Source organism: Dendrobates tinctorius, unplaced genomic scaffold (genome assembly GCF_039654945.1).
Source record: "Dendrobates tinctorius isolate UK_male_01 unplaced genomic scaffold, ASM3965494v1 ptg000012l, whole genome shotgun sequence".
NCBI classification, from domain to species: Eukaryota; Metazoa; Chordata; class Amphibia; order Anura; family Dendrobatidae; genus Dendrobates; species Dendrobates tinctorius.
Window position 1 is genome coordinate 2,257,499 of NW_027361680.1, and position 20,312 is coordinate 2,277,810.

Sequence of the window (20,312 nt, forward strand, 5' to 3'; positions counted from 1 at the left end):
GGGGGTTCAAAGTGCTCACCTCACATCTAGATAAGTTCCTTAGGGGGTCTAGTTTTCAAAATGAGGTCATTTGTGGGGGGTTTCCACTGTTTAGGTACATTAGGGGCTCTCCAAAGGCAACATGACACCCGCAGACCATTCCATCAAAGTCTGCATTCCAAAACGTCACTACTTCCCTTTCGAGCCCCGACGTGTGCCCATACAGTAGTTTTCTCCCACATATGGGGTATCAGCATACTCAGGACAAATTGGACAACAACTTTTGGGGTCCAATTTCTCCTGGTACCCTTGGGAAAATAAAAAAATGGTGACTAAAAGATCATGTTTGTGGAAAAAATATGAATTTTTTATTTTCACGCCCGGGCGTTATAAACTTCTGTGAAGCACTGGGGGGTTCAAAGTGCTCACCACACATCTAGATAAGTTCCTTGGGGGGTCTAGTTTACAAAATGGTGTCTTTTGTGAGGGGTTTCCACTGTTTAGGTACATCAGGGGTTTTCCAATCGCGACATGGTGTCCGATCTCAATTCCAGCCAAAAACGTCAAATGGCGCTGCTTCCCTTCCGAGCTCTGCCATGTGCCCAAATAGTGGTTTACCCCCACATGTGGGGTATCAGCGTACTCAGGACAAATTGCACAATAACTTTTAGGGTCCTGTTACCCTTGGAAAAATAAGAATTGAGGGTGAAAAGATCATTTTTGTGGAAAAAATATGATTTTTTAATTGTACTGCTTTATGTTATAAACTTCTGTGAAGCCCTTTGGGGTTCAAAGTTCTCACCACACATCTAGATAAGTTCCTTAGGGGGTCTAGTTTCCAAAATGGTGTCATTTGTGGGGGGTTTCCACTGTTTTGGTGCATCAGGGGGTTTCCAATCGCGACATGATGTCCGATCTCAATTCCAGCCAAAAGCGTCAAATGGCGCTGCTTCCCTTCCGAGCTCTGCCATGCGCCCAAATAGTGGTTTACCCCCACATGTGGGGTATCAGCGTACTCAGGACAAATTGCACAATAACTTTTAGGGTCCTGTTACCCTTGGGAAAATAAAAATTGGGGTGAAAAGATCATTTTTGTGGAAAAAATATGATTTTTTAATTGTACCGCTGTACATTATAAACTTCTGTAAAGCCCTTGTGGGTTCAAAGTTCTCACCACATATCTAGATAAGTTCCTTGGGGGGGTCTAGTTTCCAAAATGGGGTCACTTGTAGGGGGTTTCCACTGTTTAGGTACATCAGGGACTCTCCAAACGTGACATGGCGTCCGATCTGAATTCCAGCCAATTTTGCATTGAAAAAGTCAAACGGCGCTCCTTCCATTCTGAGCTCTGCCATGCGCCGAAACAGTCGTTGCCCCCACATATCAGGTATCAGCGTACTCAGGACAAATTTCACAATAACTTTTGCAGTCCAATTTCTCCTGTTACCCTTGGTAAAATAAAAAAAATTGAACCTGAAGTATTTTTTTTGTGAAAAAAAGTTAGATGTTCATTTTTTTTAAAATATTCAAAAAAATTCCTGTGACGCACCTAAAGGGTTAATAAACTTCTTGAATGTGGTTTTGAGCACCTTAAGGGGTGCAGTTTTTAGAATGGTGTCACTTTTGGGTATTTTCTATCATATAGACCCCTCAAAGTGGCTTCAAATGTGATGTGGTCCTAAAAATAAAATGGTGTTGTAAAAATGAGAAATCGCTGGTCAACTTTTAACCCTTATAACTTCCTAACAAAAAAAAATGTTGGTTCCAAAATTGTGCTGATGTAAAGTAACCATGTGGGAAATGTTAGTTATCAAGTTTTTTGTGTGCCGTATCTTTGTTATTTAAGGGCATAAAAATTCAAAGTTGGAAAATTGCGAAATTTTCAAAATTTTCGCCAAATTTCCATTTTTCTCACAAATAAACGCAAGTTATTTGAATGAAATTTTACCACTAACATGAAGTACAATATGTCACGAGAAAACAATGTCAGAATCACCGGGATCCATGGAAGTGTTCCAGAGTTATGACCTCATAAAGGGACAGTGGCCAGAATTGTAAAAATTGGCCCGGTCATGAACGTGCAAACCACCCTTGGGGGTGAAGGGGTTAAATGTAATTTCCAGCTCAAGTGAAGGAGGAAACACCCCGGGTTGCACAGAAATCAAGCTCAATTTTTGTGTTTTTTTTTGTGTTTTTGCATTAAGTTGATATACATGCAGCGCAAAAATGCATGTTTAGTTTGCCCATAAAGCATACAAAACCTACAAGAAGCAAAATAAACATAAACCCTACTGTAACTAAATAAGTGAAAAGTAAAAGTGCATTTAAATAATAATAAAAGCCATCCCACCTTCGACAATAAAAAATAAATAATAAATGAAATATAAAAACATAATAATGAGATTAAGTAAGCATAGGTTCACATGTGAGAATAGTCCATAACTACAAGAGTATACTCACCAAATGATTGTAGATTGTGAAGGATATGCCATCCTGAGATGTGAAAAAGACAAAAAAAGGAGGAGAGAAGAATCATGTACACAAAAGAGATATACATCACATGACCGTGCATACATACAGGTGTTTCTAACAAAATTAGAATATCAAAACACAAAAAGTGAAACTCATATTTTATATAGTCATTACAAACAGAGTGATCTATTTCAAGTGTTTATTTCTGTTATTGTTGATGATTATGGCTTACAGCCAATGAAATCCAAAAGTCATTATCTCAGTTAATTAGAATAATTAGCAAAAAACACCTGCAAAGGCTTCCTAAGCATTTAAAAGGTCCCTTAGTCTGTTTCCGTAGGCTCCACAATCATGGGGAAGACTGCTGACTTGGCAGATGTTCAAAAGGCAGTCATTGACACACTCCACAAGGAGGGGAAGCCACAAAAGGTCACATAGTGGCTGCTCACATAGTGCTATATCCAAGGATTTTAATGGAAAGTTGAGTGGAAGGAAAAAGTTTGTTAGAAAAAGGTGCCCAAGCAACCGGGATAACCGCAACCTTGAAAGGATTGTTAAGAAAAGGCCATTCAAAAATTTGAGGGAGATTCACAAGGAGTGGACTGCTGCTGGAGTCATTGCTTCAAGAGCCACCACACACAGACGTATCCAGAATATGGGCTACAAGCGTCGCATTCCTTGTGTCAAGCCACTCGTGACAACGCCAGAAGCGTCTTACCTGGGCCAAGGAGAAAAAGAACTGGACTGTTGCTCAGTGGTCCAAGGTGTTATTTTCAGAGAGGCACACAATCCAAGCTGCTTGAGGTCTAGTGTGAAGTTTCCACAATCAGTGACGGTTTGAGGAGCCATGTCATCTGCTGGTGTAGGTCCACTGTGTTTTATCAAGACCAAAGTCAGCGCAGCCATCTACCAGGAAATTTTAGAGCTCTTCATGTTTCCCTCTGTAAGCAGGTTGCGGCATGCAGTGAAGCAAGAAAGGCAGAGCAATGGTTAATAGTTTAATGGAACAGGAAAGTTACTTCAGGAAGGGAGATAAACAGTTAAATTGCAGAATAAAGGGAGATAACAATACCAATGTAATAACAGTGTAATAGCAGTCTACTCAGTAAACTTATCGTGTCTGTGGTTCCCTCGGCTGAAGATAATCCGATGAGGGTTGTAGTCCCAGCAACGGCCGGTGCAATGTCCTCAGGAAAAGTTCCACAGTTTCCGGTATGTCTTCTGGCGGCAACGGGCGGTCTTCTGTTTTACCCGCTGAGCGGCCTCTAGTCCATAAACTTGTGCAGCCAAAGTCAAGGAAGATGCGCACAGCCTGTTATCAGGGGAAGGCTGCGGCGTGTTGTACGTCGGAGAGGGCCACAAACACAAGTAATGCACATGGCCCACATTCCTATGCCTGCGCCCGGCACTGTGTTTTACTTAGCCCCAGCCCTCTCTACTGCTGGTCTCAGTGACTTGCTCACGTGTAGCTGACTAAGATACGTTGTGGTGCTGCTGCACGCTCAGTGGAGCACGCTGTACTTCCACCTGCTCTGGCTGCGCCAGCGGGAAACTATCGCTGTGCGTGCTCTTTTCGGTGTCACGCCCCCTGCTTCCGGGTCATAGGGTTAGGGTCCGGTTTCTCTTTCCCTCTCCCAGACAACAGGACAACAGGGGAGGCAGCCTCAACAGTTCCAGACCCGTCGCAGTACAGGTACCCGCTGCCCGATCTTCCTCCTTAGACCTCTGCCGACAAGCTTTTTGGAGATGGAAATTTCATTCTCCAGCAGGACTTGGCTCCTGTCCACACTGCCAAAAGTACCAATACCTGGTTTAAAAATTACAGTATCACTGTGTTTGATTGGTCAGCAAACTCGCCTCACCTTAAGGGCCCCGTCACACATAGCAACTTATCAGCAATCCCGACAACGATATGAACTTGTCAGGATCGCTGGTGTGTTGCTACATGATCGCTGGTGAGCTGCCAAACAGGCAGCTTCACCAACGATCAGGACAGCGACACGCGGGTAACAAGCGACGCACGTCGCTTAGTTACCCACAGTGTACGCTAAGATACCAGCGTGCTGATGCAGGGAGCTGGTAACCAAGGTACACATCAGGTTTCTAAGCGCCATGCGGCACTTAGAAACCGGATGTGTACCTTGGTTACCAGCTCCCTGCACCAGCGCGCTGGTATCTAATGTACACATCGGGTTTCTAAGCGCCTCGCGGTGCTTAGAAACCCGATGTGTACCTTGGTTACCAGGCTCCAGCTCGCTGATCGCTGGTCTCCCGCCTGCCACACGCAGCGATGCGTGCTGGCCAGCGGAAGACCAACGATCAAAAAAATGTCCTGGCCATTCGAGGACGATCAGCGATATCCGGCAGGAGGGCCGGTCGCTGATAAGTGTCACACACAGCGATCTCGCTGGTGAGATCGCTGTTGCGTCACAAAACTTGTGACTCAGCAGTGATCTCGCTAGCGAGATCGCTGTTTGTGACGGGGGCTTAACTCCATAGAGAATATGTGGGGTATTATCAAGAGGAAGATGTGAGATACCAGACCCAACACTGCAGATGAGCTGAAGGCTGCTATCAAAGCAACCTCAGCTTCCATAACACCTCAGCAGTGTCATAGGCTGATTGCCTCCATGCCACGCCGCATTGATGCAGTAATTGATGCCAAAGGAACCTCGACCAAGTATTGAGTGCATTTATTGAAAATACATTTCAGTAGCCCAACATTTCAGATTTTAAAATCTTTTTCAAGCTGCTGTTCTAAAGTATTCTAATTTACTTAGATAATGACTCTTGGGTTTTCATTGGCTGTAAGCCATAATCATCAACATAAACAGAAATAAACACTTGAAATAGATCACTCTGTAATGACTCTATATAATGTATGAGTTTCGCTTTTTGTATTGAAGAACTGAAATAAATTAACTTTTTCATGATATTCTAATTTTGTGAGAAGCACCTGCATAATAAACAAGTAATCACATGTAATCACACGCCCAAAACCAAGTTGAACATGCTAGCACACTCTCAGATGTGCACATACCTGGACATATACCCACCAGCATTTATAAATAAGAGAGAACATATAAAGAATGATGAATGTAAAGAATATAAAATCTCATTTTTTTTCTCCACATAGATCAGACCCAAATAAATTATTATGATAGTAAAATAATCACAACTGTACATATATACATATGGAATTACTGTGGGGTACATCCTGTCGCTTGAAGGCAAGCTGATGAAATCGTGGTAAAAAGATAGTGAAAATTAAAAATATTTAAAACAAATAAAAATGGTAAAATACTATAAAGACTTTCTAAAGAAAAAGGGCAAAGTCTGGCTGTATGTACAGCATCTTTGTTGCCAGGGCATCTTGCACCATATGATCCTTTGCTGGCTCCGTCCACACCGCATCATTTCCAGTGGCGTGGACGTGTATGTGAATGTGTGGGGGTTGTGCTGGTGTGCACTTTGAACACTGCGCCATTATGGATATTTTGGGTGCATGCCATTAACCTTTATCAGGGGATATTATCCTGGCTTTTAATTGGATATATTAGCATATATTAAGATCCCATATGGACTTAATTTCTCTGCCATTCCTGAGGAAGCTATCAGCAAAGCGTATGTTAGAGGGTTCAGGCTGGTAACTATACTTTATGCATGTACTTCTGAAATGTTTTATATGCTCCTCATATTGGGGAAGTTCCTGTTTTGCCACTTTTTGGAGGCTCACTGATATGCATTGGCACTTTATACTTATTGCATTGCACCTTGTATACGTCATTTTATAGGAGCACTGGCACTTTCCTTGGCATGTGGATGAATTCAAAACAAATTGCTGTATACTGACACATGTACTGTATGTAGGCATATATTTCAAATACTGTCATTCCTTATACTTTTCAACACCACTAGGTGGTACTATTGCATTGTATTTGCTTAATTTTTTCCCAATGCTTTTTATTTGGTTGTGTGTATACATGCACATGGATCAAGCTATCTTGTAAATTTCTAACATTTCATGTAATATTGATTTTTATATCAGTTTCTACATTCTATAATATATCTCCTTTTTTAACTGTTTTTATCATCTTGTTGAAATAAAGATATTTGATTACTGTGAACAAATTGGGAAAATCCAGCAACCGCAAAAGTCATAAAACATCACATTTATTAGCAGATTAAAACATGAAAAATTTAAAAAACATGATAACGGTTTCGAGCTACACTAGCTCTTAATTATATTAGTAACCTTATATAAAAGGCTAATCGGAGAGCCCTAAGTAATTGCCTGGGTCATCTAAACTGGATGTAGCCAAAATGTGCAATCTCATAAATAACAATTGGAAATTATCCTCAGTGATGTAACAAAAAAGGACTTGGGCAGATGTATAAATAGCCTAGATAGTAAGTCCTGTTCATATGAAGACTGAGGCCACCTCTAGCTGTAGTTCAGACAACCGTTAGTTTAACAGGAGAATAGATATTTTGCAGATATCAATGTTGTAGCAATCCTATTGCATAAGCACTAGTGATGAGCGAACGTGCTCGCCACTACTCGGTATTTGCCCGAGTATTGCTGTACTTGAGGTATTCGGCGGGAGCTCGAGTTTCCACCCTGCAAGTTTGGGATTGTCTGCCATGCAATGTAATGCTGCAGCCATCTTTGCTGTGGTATTACATTGATTATCTGGCCGCACAGTGTCATCAGGTCTATAAGAGACCTGCCGCAGCCCTGCTCGTCACAGTCACGTCCAGAATCAGTGTAGGGAGAGCTGCTGCTGAGATAGGGAGAGATTTGTGCTTTTATTAGTTAGTGTGGGTATACCATCATTGAATCCACAAATCCAGCTAAACCAACAGTCCTTATAAGGACTAATTACAAGCAGTACCTGCACACTCCTTTCCTCACTTTGTTTTAAATATTTCCAATAAAGAGTGGAACTTTTAAAGATTGGTGAGTGCTACTCGTTCTTTCTTCTTTAAGCTGGATCTACGATGCTGTTGTTTTCTGGGTGAGCACTCGAAGTCTTGAGGTATTTGCCTGCGGTATTTTATAACACCATGTGCACAGACTGTTAGCGGTATCGACGGTGCTGTCCTCTTTTTCTGTTTGGTACTATAAAAATATACAGGCCACATATTGAACAGTGTGGTATCTCCAACAGACGCCTGATCTGCCTCCTGATTTGCTCTCTGCTACCCTAGTTCTATACACTATTTTGGGATAAAAATTAAATAAATACAGGCCACATATTGACCAGTGTGGTATCTGCGTCAGATGCCTGATCTATCTGTGGGCTACAAATTATGGCATTTAAGGCCTATATTCACCTTCTTTTGCTGTGTCATACCCTAGTTCTATCCACTCTTTTGGGGGAAAAATTAAAGAAAATACAGGCCACATACTGAACAGTGTGGTATCTCTGTCAGATGTCTGATCTATCTGCGGGCTGCAAATTGTGGCATTTCAGACCTATGTTGAATTGTTTTTGCTGTCTGCTACTGTGGTATCCCACAAAGTGGCCATTTGTATGGGATACCAGATATATAGTGTGTTGTGTGTTGTCATATAAATGTTTTGAATGTTTATGAGGACTGGGCATTTTAACCCCTTAGTGACAGAGCCATTTTGCAGCTTAATGACCAGGCCAATTTTTACAATTCTGACCACTGTCACTTTATGAGGTCATAACCCTGTAACGCTTTAACGGATCCTGCTGATTCTGAGAATGTTTTTTTCGTGACATATTTTAATTCATCTTCGTGGTAAAATTTTTTCAATATGACTTGTGTTTAGTTATGAAAAAAATTGCGAAAATTTTAATTTTGCAGTTTTCAAACTTTAAATTTTTATGCCCTTAAATAAGAGAGATATGTCACACAAATTTCTTAATAAATAACATTTCCCACATGTCTGCTTTACATCAGCACAATTTTGGAACCAATTTTGTGTTTGTTAGAAAGTTATAAGGGTTAAAAGTTGACCAGCGATTTCTCATTTTTACAGCAAAATTTACAAAACCATTTTTAAGTGACCACATCATATTTAAAGTCATTTTGAGGGGTGTACATGACAGAAAATACCCAAAACTGACACCATTTTAAAAACTGGACCCCTCAAGGTGCTCAAAAGCACATTCAAGAAGTTTATTAACCCTTTACGTGCTTCACAGGAACTGAAGCAATGTGTAAGAAAAAAATTAACATTTAACTTTTTTTTGCAAAAAATTTATTTCAGAACCAGTTTTTTTTATTTTCACAAGTGTTAAAAGAGAAAATGAACCAAAAGATTTGTTGTGCAATTTCTCCTGAATATGCTGATACCCCATATGTGGGGGTAAATCACTTTTTGGGGGCACGGCATAGCTCGCAAGGGAAGGAGTGCTGTTTAACTTTTTCAACGCAAAATTGGCAGTAATTGAGATCGGACGCCATGTTGCGTTTGGAGAACCTCTGATGTGCCTAAACAGTGGAAACCCCCAACATTTGACCCCATTTTGGAAACTAGACCCCTTAGGGAACTTATCTAGATGTGTAATGAGCCCTTTGAACCTCCAAGTGCTTCTCAGAAGTTTATAATGTAGAGCCGTGAAAATAAAAAAAATAATTTTTTCCACAAAAATAATCTTTTCTCACCAGAATTTTTATTTTTACAAGGGTAACAGGAGAAATTAGACCCCTAAAGTTGTTGTGCAATTTGTCCTGAGTACGCCCATACCCCATATGTGGGGGTAAACCACTGTTTGGGTGCACGGCAGAGCTCCGAAGCAAAGGAGCACCGTTTGACTTTTTCAATGCAGAATTGGCTAGAATTGAGATTGGACGCCGTATCACGTTTGGAGAGCCCCTGATGTGCCTAAATAGGGAAAAGCCCCCACAATTGACACCATTTTGGAAACTAGACCCATTACGGAACTTATCTAGTGTGGTGTAGTAACCACTGTGTCCGCTAGGGGGCGCTGTGTGGATGTCCCAAGAGAACGGATGAGTGGCAGAAACCTGAAGGATGGTTATGTATCTTAAAGTGGGTGGCTTTGAGATGGAGACTTGTGTATGTGTGATCAGCAATATCATTGCTGAGGTGTTGTGTAAGGGAGAAGTCTTCAGGTAACTAGAGAGATGGGTGGGTTCTGGTTACCTACAAACCCACCCAGGGGTGTGTCTGAAAACGCCTGTATTAAAAGGCTATGTGAGTGTGTGAAGGACCTGTGATGAGGTCATAGTCACGTGACCCGGTGGGCGTGGCTATAGACCATATAATGTGGCCAGGGTAGGTCACATGTGGTGAATGCTGAGACCTGGTTGGTCCAGTGTGGAAGATCCTGCAGAGATGGAACTTCCTGCCTGACAGCACGTGTGGACGCTGTGAGCAATGGCGAAGTGTGCCTGAGAGTTCCCTGGAGGGAATAAACGTGTGCGGGAAGGCTGAAGCCGCATGAGGAGCCCTGACGTGGGTGAGATAATTGTGAGGCTAAGAGAGCCTGCGTACTGGACACTGATAACCAGAGTGAAGCACTATAATGGGCGCTATGCAGATGTTAAGAAGTTATTTTGCTTCTATGGTTTATGATGGTGAATAAACCACAAGGACTGTTATGATTTGTTGGAAAATCCGTGTCGGATCTGGTTTTGTTCGCTGCCTAGCGAGAAACCCCTAAGTAAATGACAGCGCTACCTCACATTTGGTGGAGAAACAATGGGCAATGTTGTAGCCTTGTTGTTGGGAACAACGGAAGAGGACTGCAAAGTTTCGGTTGCTAAGGGCAACGGTTTCCAAAGGCGTATGTTGCAGTGCTGGCAATGCTGAGCCAGGAAGGCTGACGGTTGGGAAAGCCACTGCCCGGCTGTGGTTCTGGAACCGTTGGGCGGCCTAGTGAGTAAGGCACTGTCTGAATCGGTGAGCCCAGTGTGGCCATTTCCTCAGGAGAAAGAGACTGGTGTTTACTAGGATACCTCTGCTGTAGAGGGGTCCGAGAACCTGCGCGGCCAGCAGGTGACGGTCGTGAAAAACGTGTTTTACTGACCAGGATCAGTGAGAAAGAGACTGGTGATTGCTATAGGGTGCCTCTGAGGAGAAGAGGTATCCAAGGACCTGTGTGGCTGACATAGGCAACGAACTGGTGTTCGTGTGGTACTGACCTGGGTTAGTGAGTTAGACTGTGTTCCTGGAGGGTTCAGTGAGCAAGGTCCTGGAGGGTCAGTGTTGGGAAGATCCCTGGAGCATGTGGAATGACCTTGGACCTGGCGAGGCGTAAGTGATGGGCAGTCTCAAGCCGAGACGGATGTCCTGAATAGCACCCGGTGCGCCCTGTGTGTTGGACGGTCTCAGGTGGAGACGGTGCATCCAGAATAGCACACAGACAGGACATGTGAGTTTTGTGTTGGTGTGGCCGGTGTGTTGGGAAACCCTGAGAGGAGGGTCGCTCCCTGAATAGCACCCGCTGCGCCCTGTGTGTTGGACGGTCACAGGCGGGGATGGTACGTCCTGAATAGCACACAGAAAGGACACGTGAGTTTTTGAGTTTTTTTGTGTGGTGTTTTTCTTTTCTTCTTTTCTCAACTCAGCATGCGGTGGCTCAGTGGGAGTCAAGAAGGTGACAGTGGCTTGATGTGGCTCAGTGGGGTCACGAAGGTGACAAGCGGCTTCCGGTAACTCAGCGGGATTACGAAGGGGACAAGCGGTTTCCGGTGGATCGGCGGGTCCACAAAAATGGCTCAGCAGGAGCTGCAGTGACTCCAGCTGCTGTGTGTGTGAACAGCAGCCAGTGGTGTCGGTGATCGGTGACAGCAGGAGCTGTGGGAGTGCCATCAAGGACTTGTGTGGTATCGTTAAGACATAAACTGTGTTGTGTGAACTGTGGTCTGAGAAGACCGGTATAACGGACATGGGGAGATCCCGAAAAAGGGTGGAGTCCCAGAAAGGGGCGGTGACCCAAATCGGGGTGCTAGCCCAGAAGGGGGTGGTGACCCAAATCGGAGTGGTATCCCAAACTGGGGTGGAGTCCCGGGAGGGGGCGGTAACCCAAATTGGGGTGGTTCAGGAAATGACAGCACTGGTTGACTCAGTGGGTATGTCTGCAGTACCGCAGTGTATGTGTATGTCTTGGGAGGAATGTGAGATATCCTTTCCTGGTAGTAATGGTGGGCCCCAGGTGTGTACCGTGATGCTGTACCAGGAAGGAGTCTCTGGTAGACTGGACTCCAAGAGTCAAATGACTCTGACAGGAACTCCGCTCGTTTTATCTCTGACCGAGAAAAACGTCAGAGTTCGCTGCGTCTACGGGGGCGTTGTGAATTATAAGGTGGACAGAGTCCTGATTGAGATGAAAAAGGGGGAGTGCCAAGGTGGTAGGATACCACCAAACTTAGTGCATACCTTTGAGAAGCGCCGGGACTTTGTCCTATTTGATGATGTGGGGGAGGAGGATAGAGATGTTTCTACTGTAGGGCTAGCAGACACTGAGACGCTGGCGCCTCCTAACATGGACAGGCCAGACGTAGGGGCGGCCAGAGAAAGAATGGCGTCGGACGAATTTACTGACCTGACGTCACCTGAAGGGTACATCAGTGTGAATGAGAAGGGTGTGGTAAACAAAAAGAGCAGAGCTAACACACGTATAGAGAGTGCCTTGGGGGTTTACCGTACGGGGTGGTGTGACTGTGACGTGTTGTTGTCAGTAGCCGCCACTAGAACAGAATCTAGTGCTGTGCTGACTGAAACTCGTGACAGGACTGATGGTAACCTGATCGAGAAGATAACGGGTGTAGAGACACAGTCAGAGGGTAACTGGGAGGTTCACTCGACTGACGGGACTTACCCAGGGGTACCTTTTGACGATATAATTAAAGAAGTAATGTGCAACACATACTGGCCAAAAGAGAACTAGAGCAGGAGATACAGTTAATAAAAGAGACAGTGAAGGAACGTCTCGAGCGAGAAATTGTGATGAGACAAACGGCCGAGCACAGAGTGGAGGAGCTCGAGAAAGAAGTCTTGCAGCTCAGAGGTCACCTGTCAACGTGGCACAGCACGAATAACACTTTAAGAGAAGATGTGGAAGGGCTTGAGAAAGGAGTTTTGGAGCTCAGAGGTCACCTGTCAATGTGGAAAAATGTGAACAAGACCCTTAGGGAAGAAATGGAAGAACTCAGAGGAGTAGTTAAAAGTCTTCTGCAGGAGAAGTTGGATGAAGACTTACCGCGTGTGGGCGCAAGTGGTAACAGGACAGAACAGCCAGTAGCCCTCGTGGCAAAGGGTCATGACGTGGTCAAATCGGGTGAAGTTGGTGAGTTAAGAATGGAAAAAGACAGTCACCCGGTTGGGTCAACTGTAGAGAGGGAAGTGTCCGTGGTAAAGCTAGAGCCTTCGGTCCAGGAAGAGAGCAAGACCACAACCTTCCAGTTTGTGATTGATGTACCAGAGGACATGCAAGAAGCCTGTGCGGAGGAAGGTGTGCATGAGGCTTTCAAAGAAGCAGTCAAAGCGTGTAAGGTGCACTGGGCCCCTGAGACTCGGCAGTAGGTGATAGTATCGGACAGAGAGGATACATCAAACCGAGTAGCTGTCCTGAAAGAGATGCATCTACAATGTCTCCACACCAAACAGCGGGTCAGGCAGAGTAATGTGAAGGCTGCTCGACGCCTAGAGTTAGCATGGAAGGCTATGGATCATCTAGGTTTGCGGAAAGATGTGGTGCCGGTACCCAAAGCTCTGATTGGGAGAATCATTGGAAGATCCGGGAAGGTAATGCAAGACCTTGTGAATATCTCCGGTGTGGTGAGAGTGAGGATCCCTCCTGATGATGAAGACCAAGTATCCAGTGAAGTGGGTAGGGTTCCCATCCTGGTGGTTGGCTCCGTGGAGAGCCTGAGAGACTTTTGGATGCTCTTGGAGTATCGAGTGGGGTACCTGCAAGAGATTGAGCAGTTGAGGCAGGACCGCCGGCGAATTAATAAAGAAGTACGGAATACCAGGTGGCGGCCGCCTCCAACCCAACAAGATGTAAGGACCCGAAGGGTTCCACCAAGAAGTGACAGGGCAGATGGCCAAAGAATGTCAGCAAGTGGTAGTTCGACTGGCAAGATGACGTTGAGAGACCGTAGTTCTTGTGAGACCCTGAATGAGTCAGACTCAGGCCAGGCAGTAGGCCTGATTAAGACTGATGACTGTACTAACCGGGGAAGCTGGTCGGGGAACGGAACAAACAGAGAGAGGAATGCGGTGACTAGACAGTGTCTGATGACGCAGACAGACTGTAACTGGAAGGTCAAAGAGCACGACCGATATTCTGACCGCTGGGGGCGGGGGAGGCCTAACGTAGAGAGGAGGCCATATGACAGTTGGAAAAGGTTCTCTCGACCTGTGGGGCAAGGTGTGATGAGTTCCCGGTCTCGAGAGCCTGATGTAATGTTGTGTGTTCAACCCCACAAGTTTGAACAGAGGGGCAAGGTATGTGGTGTAGTAACCACTGTGTCCACTAGGGGGTGCTGTGTGGATGTCCCAAGAGAACGGATGAGTGGCAGAATCCTGAAGGATGGTTATGTATCTCAAAGTGGGTGGCTTTGAGATGGAGACTTTTGTATGTGTGATCAGCAATATCATTGCTGAGGTGTTGTTTCAAAGTTTAAGGGAGAAGTCTTCTGGTAACTAGAGAGATGGGCGGGTTCTGGTTACCTACAAACCCACCCAGGGGTGTGTCTGAAAACACTGGGAGAGCTCGGAAGGGAAGGAGCGCCATTTTGGAATGCAGACTGTGATAGAATGTTCTGCCTGCGCCATGTTGCATTTGCAGAGCCCCTGATGTGCCTAAACAGTAGAAAGCCCCTAAAAGTTACCCCATTTTGGAAACTAGACCCCCCAAGTAGCTTATAAAGATGTGTGGTGAGCACTTTGAACCCCCAAGTGCTTCACAGAAGTTTATAAACGCAGAGCTGTGAAAATAAAAAATATTTTTTTTCCTCAAAAATTGTTTTTTAGCCCGCTATTTTTTATTTTCCCAAGGGTAACAGGAAAAATAGGACCACAACAGTTATTGTGCAATTTGTCCAGAGTATACTGATACCACATATGTGGGGGGAACCACTGTTTGGGTGCATGGGAGAGCTCGGAAGGGAAGGAGTGCCATTTTGGAATGCAGACTGTGATAGAATGTTCTGCCTGCGTCATGTTACGTTTGCAGAGCCCCTGATGTGCCTAAACAGTAGAAATCCCCACAAGTGACCCCATTTTGGAAACTAGACCACCCCAAAGAGCTTATCTAGATGTGTAGTGAGCACTTTGAACCCCCAAGTGCTTCACAGAAGTTTATAACGCAGAGCCGTGAAAATAAAAAATCTTTTTTTTCCACAAAAGTGATTTTTTTAGCCCCCAATTTTTTTATTTTCCCAGGGGTAACAGGAGAAATGAGACCCCCAAAGTTAGTAAATAGTGGAAACCCCTCAATTCTAGCTCCAACCCTAACCCCAACACACCCCAAACCCTAATCCCAACCCTAACCCTAATCCCAACCCTAACCCTAATGCTAATCCCTAATCCTAACCCTAATCCCAACCGTAATCCTAATTCCAACCCTATCCCTAATTCTAACCCTAATTCTAACCCTAACCCTAATTCCTACGCTAATCCTAATTCCAACCCTAACCCTAATTCTAACCCTAACCCTAATTCTAACCCTAATTTTAACTCTAACCCTAATTCCATTCGTAACCCTAATACTAACATAGTAACATAGTAACATAGTTTTGAAGGCTGAGGGAAGACGTTATGTCCATCTAGTTCAGCCAATTTTTAGTGCAGCTGTTCTGCATTGTTGATCCTGGGGAAGGCAAAAAACCCACAGAGTAGAAGCCAATTTTCTCCATAGGGAAAAAAATTCCTTCCCCTAAGCTGGGTCAACCATCTACCTATATTATTCTGTTATTCGTAACCTTCTATACTGTTACTCACAAGAAAAGCATCCATTTCTTTCTTAAATTAATTCAGTGAGTTGGCCATCACCACTTCCTTAGGAAGAGAATTCCAGAGCCTCACTGCTCTTATCGTGAGAACCCTCTTCTATGCTGGTGCAGAAATTGTCTTTCCTCCAAACGAAGAGAATGCCCCCTTGTTCTTGTCATAGTCCTTGGTACAAACAGTTCATTGGAGAGATCTCTGTAGTGCCCTCTGATATACTTGTACATATATATTAAGTCTCCCCTAAGTCTTCTATTTTCTAGAGTAAATAGACCTAATTTTGATAACCTTTCTGGGTATTGTAGTGAACCAACTCCATTTATCATTTTAGTAGCCCGCCTTTGAACCCTTTCAAGTTCAGTAATGTCTTTCTTGAGCACCGGCGTCCAAAATTGCCCCCAATACTCCAAGTGTGGTCTGACGAGTGATTTGTACAGAGAGAGAATTATGTTTTCATCTCGTGTCCCCAGACCTCTTCTAGTGCATCCCATGACCCTATTTGCTTTGGTGTCAGCTGCCTGACACTGGGCACTCCAATTTAGCTTCTTATTGACTAAGATGCCTAAGTCTTTTTCCATGTCTGATTTCCCCAGCAGTTTCCCATTTAGTAAGTAATTATAGCATCTGTATCTCCTTCCCATGTGCATAACCTTACACTTATCTGTGTTAAACCTCATTTGCCATTTTTCAGCCCAATTCTCCAATTTACTCGAATCTGTCTGTAGTTGCAAACTGTCCTCCTTTGTGTTAACTACCTTACATAGTTTTGTATCATCTGCAAATGCTGATATTTTACTGTGTAAGCCATCCACTAGATCATTAATAATAACCCTAACCCTAATGAAAAAAAATGTATATTTTCTTTATTTCATTATATTTCCCTAACAAAGGGGGTGATAAAGGGGGGTTATTTACTATTTTTTTATTTTGATCACTGTGATAGGGTTGATTATTCATTTTCTTCCCGGACCAAGATGGCGGCACCCACCGGAGGAGGCAGGAGGGCCCAAGGACCACTGGGAGGTACCGGGGGGTGATCGGGGGACCCTATTTCTCTCGCCTCTGATGTCCATCCATTAGCATAGGTGGATAAGGTCACCGCGCGTGCGCAGATGCCCATAAACAATATGCGGCCGTCTAAGATGGGGACATACCTAATAGCAAACATACTAAACGTCAATATATTTATATAGAAATTTATAAATTGTTACCAAACATCAATTTAAATTATTTTACAGAATATATAGATAATAATGGTTTGATAACAAAAATTATAGGAATATAACATGACCTAACATATTCCAATTCTATAAGGGTTATAACAAACAATATATATACCATACATCAGTTTAGTCAAAAATTGTGACCATAAAAATATACATAGTCCTATTACAATCTCAGTGAGAGAAGTTAGACCAAAAATGATGCTATTACAATATTATATAAAGTTTATTTAAATAAGTAGTATATAGAATAATCTCTGTCAACCACATTATTATGAATTACCCCCATATATATAGCTAAATATGCTTATAGATAAAGGTGTATACAGCTATATATCAATGGCCACCACATAAAAGTCAACCCATACAAAATGAAGAAACTGGCAACAAAGGAGACACATCTTCATCTTCTTATACAGGAAAATGTCATCATATTCATTGGAGAGACTATCACGTTTATCCGAAGCCTCCAAAAGATATTTCGGACCCAGACAACACAGCCAGAAAAATGCCAAATCTAAAAAACTAAAATAAAAGCAATGTTAAAAAAGACACAACATATGTCACTCCAAAAGTGTAACAGCACCTCAACGGGGGAATAGGTAGGGGAGAAGAGGGAAAAATAAATAAAAAACTCACAAAAATGGAACGAATGAGAGACATTCGTTAAGGCCATATGGATGGACTGTTTTCAGTTTCCAAATCCATTTAGCTTCTAATTGACTCAGTCTTTTAGAGAGACCCCCACCTCGAATATCAATTTTCAGGGCCTCAATGCCCCGTACTTTGAGTAGGGTGGAATCACAGTCATGGTGCTCCTTGAAGTGTCTAGGTATAGTCCTCAGGGTGGCGGCATCCGTGTGGCCATGAGCCGCCTGAATCCCCAACACGTGTTCCCTGACTCGAACCTTAAATTGTCGCGTAGTAAGGCCTACATAAATAAGGCCACAGGGGCACGTAGCATAGTATACGACATATCTAGTCGTGCAAGTAATGCGTTGTCTAATGGTGAAGACCTGGTCTCCACTCGAATTGTTAAATTCAGTACAACGCAGAATGTTGGGGCAGGCGACACAATGGCCACACGGATAACAACCAAGCCCGGGGATACGACCGTCCAGAAATGTAGTTCTAGAGCCCACAGAATAGTGGCTCATAACTAGATGATCCCTTAAATTTCTAGACCGTCGGAACGCCATGGCTGGTCTCTCTGTTGTAATCCTATTAATGACCGGGTCAATGCGAAGGATAGGCCATGCTTTATCAAGGGCAGAACGAACAGCCTCTGATCTAGAACTAAAAGTAGTGATGAATCTAACAGTTTGATTTCCCCTAGATGTATTGGACATCCCTGATCTATATAATAAATCCTGCCTAGTAGCATGCTTAGCTCGATTAAATGCTATTTTGATGGATCTCCGGCTATATCCATGTTCTAGAAATCGTTGGCGAAGCTCATCCGCCCTGTGAAAAAATGTCTCATCCGTAGAACAGATACGGAGCAGTCGTAAAAATTGACCGATGGGTACCGCCTTAATGACATGTTTCGGATGTGCGGATGAGGCGGCACATTGACGCATCCTCATCTGACAAGAAGAGGTCCCACTCCCACGGCCTTTGCGCCCACCTATGCTGGTCTCTTCCTGGGGATGTGGGAGAGGGACCTCTTCTTGTCAGATGAGGATGCGTCAATGTGCCGTGTCCCCCTTTGGACGCGGTACATTGATGACATATTCTTCATCTGGCAAGGCAGCTCCGTCGACCTTGCGCAGCTTATCTCAAAGCTGAACAACAATGACCGTAATATTATACTTACGTTTACATCCGATGCCAATGAATTGGATTTTTTGGACGTTACTGTAAGGAGGGATCCCTATGGGATGTTACAAACGGACATATTTAGAAAGATTACCGCAACTAATTCCTTATTGCACGCCTCATCCGCACATCCGAAACATGTCATTAAGGCGGTACCCATCGGTCAATTTTTACGACTGCGCCGTATCTGTTCTACGGATGAGACATTTTTTCACCGGGCGGATGAGCTTCGCCAACGATTTCTAGAACGTGGATATAGCCGGAGATCCATCAAAATAGCATTTAATCGAGCTAAGCATGCTACTAGGCAGTATTTATTATATAGATCAGGGATGTCCAATACATCTAGGGGAAATCAAACTGTTAGATTCATCACCACTTTTAGTTCTAGATCAGAGGCTGTTCGTTCTGCCCTTGGTAAAGCATGGCCTATCCTTCGCATTGACCCGGTCATTAATAGGATTACAACAGAGAGACCAGCCATGGCGTTCCGACGGTCTAGAAATTTAAGGGATCATCTAGTTATGAGCCACTATTCTGTGGGCTCTAGAACTACATTTCTGGACGGTCGTATCCCCGGGGTTGGTTGTTATCCGTGTGGCCATTGTGTCGCCTGCCCCAACATTCTGCGTTGTACTGAATTTAACAATTCGAGTGGAGACCAGGTCTTCACCATTAGACAACGCATTACTTGCACGACTAGATATGTCGTATACTATGCTACGTGCCCCTGTGGCATTATTTATGTAGGCCTTACTACGCGACAATTTAAGGTTCGAGTCAGGGAACACGTGTTGGGGATTCAGGCGGCTCATGGCCACACGGATGCCGCCACCCTGAGGACTATACCTAGACACTTCAAGGAGCGCCATGACTGTGATTCCACCCTACTCAAGGTACGGGGCATTGAGGCCCTGAAAATTGATATTCGAGGTGGGGGTCTCTCTAAAAGACTGAGTCAATTAGAAGCTAAATGGATTTGGAAACTGAAAACAGTCCATCCATATGGCCTTAACGAATGTCTCTCATTCGTTCCATTTTTGTGAGTTTTTAATTTATTTTTCCCTATTCTCCCCTACCTATTCCCCCGTTGAGGTGCTGTTACTAGAGTTGAGCGACTTTTGGTTTTTTAGGGTCGCGTTTCGTTTCGTGAAACCCGACTTTTCCAAAAGTCGGGTCGAGCAAGATCGTCCGATTATAGGGAAAAGTCGGGGTCGTCCCGAAACACGAAACCCAATGTAAGTCAATGGGGAATAAAAGTCGGCAGTGAGAGGAGGACAGGAAACACACCTACAGTGCCCATTTGAATGCCAAAAGCATCAATTCTTCTTTCTTAAGCTTGTCAACCTTAATTAACTTCATATTACAAGTTACGCACTGAAAAATGGGGGTTATTTGGCTACAAACTGTGGGGGGGGGAGGGCTGGCTCCAGGTTTTCATGTGCCCTGGGCGAAAGAGCGCCCCTTTAACACATACCACAACTCATCATGCTCCGATACGGCAGAGAAATAGCGGTATAGTACAATGAAAAATACCTCACTTTTTACATCTGATGACGAGGCCCATCTATTTCTCCATACAGAATCATTGGTCTCATATAATGTTTGAAACAGTATATGATGAGCTCCACATAATGCTACAGTATATGTTGGTCCCCATGGATGAAGCTCCACTGTCTTATGGGCCCAAATAATGCTCCAAACATAATGGGCCCCATTTCTAATGCTCTAGTGTATAATGGGCCCTGTAAATGCTGCTCCAGTGTCTGATGTCCACCTTTGGAATGTTCCAGTGTATGGTGGGCCCCATCTATCATTCTCCAGAGTATAGTGCTCCCCAAAAATTGCTGTCCCAACATTGA